This window comes from Mugil cephalus, chromosome 5, assembly GCF_022458985.1.
Source record: "Mugil cephalus isolate CIBA_MC_2020 chromosome 5, CIBA_Mcephalus_1.1, whole genome shotgun sequence".
NCBI lineage: Eukaryota > Metazoa > Chordata > Actinopteri > Mugiliformes > Mugilidae > Mugil > Mugil cephalus.
In genome coordinates this window covers 27358425-27365319 of record NC_061774.1, presented here as the reverse complement: position 1 = coordinate 27365319, position 6895 = coordinate 27358425, and the positions used below count along the sequence as shown (strand labels likewise).

General features: G+C 40.1%; 1 non-coding gene across 1 annotated transcript; it reads left to right on the top strand.

Moving 5' to 3' along the window:
* The first annotated feature begins 6613 nt into the window (after positions 1 to 6613).
* On the top strand, positions 6614 to 6685 carry trnat-cgu. The gene has a single exon. It is a non-coding gene; the product is annotated as a tRNA-Thr (tRNA).
* The last annotated feature ends 210 nt before the right edge of the window (positions 6686 to 6895 follow it).

The window sequence follows — 6895 nt, the reverse complement described above, 5'->3', positions numbered from 1 at the left end:
AAGTGAACTGCAGACGTTCTTTTCTGTCCAGACATATTTAAATCAGATCTGAGCTGAGAAAATGTTCGGGCTCAGTATCATTAACACTGACCTGAGACTGCTGTTCTAAAGTCCTCTGGTTTGGAAAGAAGAAGCTCATTATTACTTCTTTTGTTTCTAATCCCTATTCGCACAGGATTAGTTTTACCTGGGGACCTCTGGTAATTTCTAATAATGACGGAGGTCGTCTGTGATCTTAATCCCGTGCGAATCGTCCATGTCCATCCGTCTCTGTGAGTTTTTACTTTTTCGCAACTTTTGTTTGACTTGACAGTTTTTTTCTGCCCCTTAGTAATTATAAAGTATGAGCTATAATTCAAAGTTTGGACAGATATTAGGGCCCAAAGTCGAGATGTTGCTGAACTATTCACCCATTTACATGGATGAAATCATTAAATTAATCATTAATGTGTTTATCGCTATAGGTCGGTCTGATTTAAATACCGTCAGGTCGTTCCCTGGGATAAATAGCATCAAAATAGCATCAAAAATATAATATTTGTATCATCCAAGGTAATCAAAACCATCTCTGACAGATGGAAAGTAGCAGAGCCACAACAACGGAATGTAAATTTAACTAAAATACAGAGTTTGTTCATCCCGTGTGAACACACAGCATGAAACACAGAAGTAGGGGGATAATATTTGAATCACATAACGTCCTCAGGTAAAACTAATCCATACAAACAGGGTTTACGCCTTCTACTCAGCTTCACTAACTGCTTTTCCATTACAGTTATTTAGCAAAATAAAAGCGTCATTTCTGAAGTTTTTTTACATGTTTCCATTGAAGGATGTTTTACGAATAACTTTCACAAAATCTCGTCTTTACACGATATCCTTTAATTATCTTAAATCCTCGTCACTTTGAGGAAGATGAACTTCAAATGAACTCATCATGACTCCCTGCATCATCTCAGGTGACGAGGAAATACAAGAGTTTTCATTGTACTTTTGAGATACTTTTATATCGATTACTCTGAAAAACCACCTTATGAGAGCATAAAAATCTTTTAGCTTTAGATATTTGAAATGTTTATTGAAATGTTGGTGTTTCCATCATCGGTTTTGTTATTGCGATATTTAGGTTTTGCTCATTTCTGGTGGGAATGAAAACGCAGCAACTGCTCTTATATCATTGCTGTATTTTCATGGACACCACTGTTCCTCTTATGATAAAAATTAAAATATCTCAATCAGAACAGACTGAACTGATCAATCATCACAATGTAGAAGAGTTAACAAAGCATTTCACATGTAGAAACTTTTACCTCATTAACCCTCTGGATCTCCTGTAGCTTTGCAGTGGCAGTGGTTGTGTCTTTGGTTGAACATGGGCTTAATTACCTCAATCAGCCACAATCAGCCACACCTGAGGATGTGTGGATGAAAGAAACCCTCTGTTGGGCTGCAGACGCTTTATTCTGGATGTTACTTATAGGACCTGTTTCTTTCTAACTCTGTTGTCTAGTCTCCATTTTATGTAGCAGAGTCATGATATAATATAATTTCCTTTCTATTTAATTAATAACCTGAATAACACCACCTGCTGTTTTCTCTCTGGTTGCTGGAATAAATCCATTCTCTCTGAGTGTGTTTGCTCCACGTGAGGTAAAAACATCAGGCGAGGAGTTTCCAGGAGGAACAGAAACATGGAGGTAGAAAAACAACCAGCTGTTGAAACAAGAAATGTTTGAAAAGATGAACTGAGGTCAAATCCATGTGGACAGCAACGCTGGAGGCGTGGAGACATTTTGGTTCAGCAGAATCACTAAAATAAAGTTCTTTAGTGATATAAGCACACACACTAACAGTACAAAGTTCACTTCAATGAGAAAGTGCATCCAAACTTTAGATGAGATTCAACGCTGCTGTCATTGCATATAGTTCAGGTACATACACAATGAAATGCAGTTTGGCATCTTACCAGAAGTGCAAATAGAAAAATCTGACTTTATTCAGCGTCCATGGAAACAGGTCATCTCTGATCAGAAGGGTTAATGGAAAAATGGGCCGTCACTGAAGCTGTGACAAAGGAAAATCTTCCTTCTGTTATACTGACTGACTCTTTGCAGCTCCACGGCAGTAGAACCAATTTTGAATCTGTTTGAGTTACTATAGAGGTCATGCACTGACGTCACCTCCACGCGGGGCCACGCCCCCCTGAGCGGCAAAAACATGGTGAAATGTATCAGTGAATAAAGGGAGACCGGGAAAATGTGGATTATCAGATCAAATTAAGGACAACTGGACTCAACAATGATCCACACGAACTAGTGTGGATTTGGAAAAGTGGATTAGCCTCAGTTTCAGTTAGTTTCAGTTCTGATAAATGTAGCTAAATAAAAGATGCTAACGCTAAGAGATTTACTCAGAAGTAACGTTAGCCAAACAATACTGTAGCGTTAAAATGATGACGAGGAGTGATCACAGATATTCTGTTTATTGTTTTATTGTTATTTATTGTTGGAACTGAAATAGTTACTGTTGACAAAACAACAACATCCACAAACTTATCTGACAGCCCTCCAGACCGTAACTTAAGGTTTGACTTCATCAATAAATACAGCATAAATTAATATTATGTGACACTAAATGAACCACAACACCAGGTTTCTGTGTCTGGATTCCAGTTGTTTCTTCTAATGCAGTGATTCATTTACTTCTCTGTTCTATAGCAGATATTTGTAAAAATATAAAAATATATCTCTGACTGCTTTTCAAATGTGTTGGTTCAATCAATCAAACAACAGCTCTTCATCTTTTTCTTTTTAGTTAACTTTACAATTTAGATGCTGTTAAAGTCTATGATTCAAACTCATGCTGCTAATCACCATGTTCATCTGTCACTTTTTACCGCAACCATGGAGACTTTACTGGCTGCTGACGTCACATACATACCCTCTATTAATGTTTGGTGATCAGGTTTTAAATTCAGCTAGAGTGAAGAAATTAATGAAATGCTTCTTCCCACCTGCTCGTTAGGGTCATTGATTGTAAATTGGCCGTAGGTGTGAATGTAAATGGTCCCTCTGTGTATGGATCCCACCTCTCACCCAATAGGCTCCAGCTCCTCAACCCCCCAGAGGACAAGAGGCTACAGAAAATGAGTAAATGAATGAATGAAGAGCAAAGAGTGACATTTTATCTGAGTGCAGCAGGTGGTTTTGCATAAAGACAGCTGGTTGTGATACTCAAGGATTATTCAAACGTTGCAGGTGTCCAGCAACACAATCTGCAGATCATCTATAAGGTGCAAAATAAATATTTTATTCAGTAACTTCACAACAACAAACATCCAGAACGACGCCTCCATTTCTGCCAACTTGCAGTAAAATCTCATCACAGCGAATCTCTCTCCCTCATTTCCAATTTCATTCACATCTTATGAACTTTCAAGGAGATTTTTTTTTTTTTTTTCTGCCTGGAGAGCCTGTTAATTTCTGTCCCTGATTCAGTACATGCTCCAGTACAAAGTACAGTGTGCAATATCAGTGCCCATCTCCAGAGGGCCATTGTCCTTAATTAGAAGTGTGGTTATCTCCTTCGTTCTGCCCTTCATCATTAGCGGCTCCTCTGCTTCAACACCGAGGCCCCGGGTCACTTTCAGTTCAGTCCGTTCGGCTGCAGACGAGGATGAAGCTCCTGTAGTTCACCTGCAGATGTGTTGGCGGGAGGGAAACCGCAGGTAGCTGGTAGCATGTGTTAGCAAACTGTTACCTGCTGCACAGAGTCACAAACACGGAGGCATCAGAGCCGTCGTTACATGACAACATGCTGCAGTGACAGCAAGACCCATAGGGTCCAGCATCGATTTAATTTTGACTAAATCTAAAGAGTGACGCCTCTTTCAGGGACTTCTGTCATCTGTCACGAAAATCTCCTGCCAGTCTGAACGTTTTGTCTTCTGGATGTGAAGAAGCACCAGGTCTGAAAATGTTGTGCTGATCCCTGAAAAGATGCCCCAGGGCTGTTTAATGATCCATGTCTGAAATTAGTAGAAAGACAAAGATCTAATATTAACTTTTCTCTTTTTAAATGTACATTTTTCGTTTCTGGTTTTAAAAGCAAAATTGAAACATCGAATTAATAATGCGAACTTGAACATGAATGAGAGAATTATTCCTTCCAGTATTGACATTTTGAAGACTTGTTGCATGTAGAAAACTGGAACCAACACCCAGGACGACTCTGGATCAGCACCATGACAATAATGTTCAAATCATTTAAATTGTGTAAAAATAATTAGAATGAGAATGATTTCTTTCTTGGCCCTAACATGTTTAGCTTATTTGTCTGAAGTCCGTAGAGGGAAAAACAAGAAATTAAACTTGTTTGGTGTTTAGGAGATCAGATTATCAGAGGTTTACACTGACACATCTACATCTGATTATAGGAAACTCCTTCTTAGAGCTGGAGGTGAACCTGGTAATCGGAAAATGTTTTTCACAAATACTTATTTCAAACAAACCTTCACAAATTATTTGTATTGGAGAACAAGACAAACATCTAGTCACAAAAGCCGCCTTTCCTCATGTGACCACAGTGAATATTTGTGCTTAGGTTGCATTAGTATTGATGTCTGTTGGTAAATGGTAAATGGTAAATGGCACATTCCAGGGATCGAACCTCTAACCTCTCAACCTACTGAGCCACAGTCGCCTCTATTATCCACTCATGTTCTCCCCCTTCAAGTCAGAATAAATCACCTCTATTAGCTGCACTTAATGAAAAACATCAACCAATGCTGCAGATACATCCATAATTACTATAATGGATAATTAAAGAATGCTTATTTTTACACATGCATATCCTAAATTAGAAGTGTAACTCTAACAAATACAAATACTGGCTGTTTTGCAAACCCCTTCTTGTTGCTGTTTTATTCTGATTATTAGTTGGACTCTACAGTGTGTGAAGGTTCTCAGTCATTCAGGTCACGGTTATTTTCGTTGAGTTTTGATGGGACATTTCATCCAAGTTCTAATGTGCTGGTTTGAAGTCTGAGGATTAAACAGGAAACTCTGAGGGTAAAACTGTCAGAAACTGGTGCAACTCATTTCCATTGACAGCTGGACACTTACCTGTCATTGATGGGGGGCCGGTCCCTGTTGGTTACTGGTACCATGTAGTCATACCAATTAAACATCTGCTCAGGTTGATGTCAGCTGGAGGAACAACACTAGAATCAGTTTGTTTTTAAATGTTAGTAAAGTCTATGAGTCAGCTGTAGTGTGTCTGCATTAAACTGAACTGACTGTAGATGGCGTCTGTCAGAGTAGCATGGCCCAGACTTCAGGGGGAGGGAAAGGGGGGCGTCCGAGTACCGCCAGCCAATCGCTGCTCTCGATTTAACAGAATCCCACGGCCCGTGATGAAGCCATTAAAAATGCCTGGCTGAGGCCAGATGGTCTGTCATTGAGGAGAGAAAGTGAGGGATAAGGATGGAGGGAGGGAGGGAGTGAAAGAGGAGATGTCAGCTGGGGAGATGGGAAAATGGAAAGCAAGGAGAGGAGGTCGAGATTAATAGGAAGTGGGTGAGAAAAAAAGGTGAGAATAAAGGGTCATCAGTGAGGAGAGAGGATAGAGAAGACGTCAGGAGTGGAGGGATGAGGAGGAAGGAAAAGAGAGGAGGAGAAAATCAGGGTTGTTTTAAAAGACGGGGAGAAATGAAGTGGAAACTGGTGGACAAGACGGGCCAGAGAAAAGAGGAAGAGAAGAAAGTGAAAACAGGAGTAATGGACATCGTGTAGAGTAGATACTTTCAACCAAGACCTGAGGCAGCGAACGCAGCACTTCACATCTAATGCTCTAGATTCAGCTCAGGTTTTAAGATGTATTATTTAGTATCATTTAAAATTGTCCCTTTACATCATAAACACATAAACAGAACATACGTCTCTGCCATTTTAACCATTTAACCATTTAAATATTTAAATGAGTGATCTGTGCAGATGCGCGACGGGCAAAATGAACGAGGCCGCCACAGGAAAACTGTTAATTTATGAATAAACACGAGCTCCGGTTCTGTTCAACGAGGCGAGGAACGGTGAAGCGCTTTTTCCACTGAATGTGTAATTACATTGGATTTTTATGCGAAGTTGAATGATGTCCTAATTAAAAACGCTGGATGATAACGTTTGGGTATTGGCAGATCTGAGGATGTTTGGATGAAAATCAGTGAAATGGGGTGTTTCCTTAAGACGTGGTGGCCGAGTAGGAAGGTGTTGGTCAGGTAAACCACAGACTGTGGGTTCAGTCCCCATCCATGTCTAAGTACAGGTACAGGTACAGGTCTCTTACTGGGAAGTTAGTGCATGCATGATTCTCTTTCTGCTGGTATTCAACTTATTTAAGCTCAATGATGCAATGAGGAGCTTCTCATTTCTTCAGAAACCATGTGGAAAGACACATCCTGTGGTGGTAGAGAAGATGTTTGAGAAAGGTTAAATCATCGGCTGCATCAAGCTGAGAAAGTATCGAAGAAGATTGAAGTAGAAGCTAGTAAAACTGGGCTAAGAACTGGTCTTAAAAACCTGGACGAACAAGGAACCATCGACACTGCTAATAACAAGGCGTGGTGGCCAAGTGGTAAGGCGTTGGTCTCGTAAACCAAAGATCATGGGTTCGATCCCCATCCATGCCTTCAAAGCTCAAGCTTTTGGGTCAATTAATCCCATATGAGCAGACGTATCGGTGGTGGTGTAAACCTTCGATAACCTGTGGACAGCAACAATGTATATGTCTCGGTATAAATGCCATCAGATCTGTACAAGATGGATTAGATGTTCTTCACTTCTCCTGTCACTGGTCATAATGTTGTGGGTGTATGATTTTGCTGTAGTCTTGGTGATTT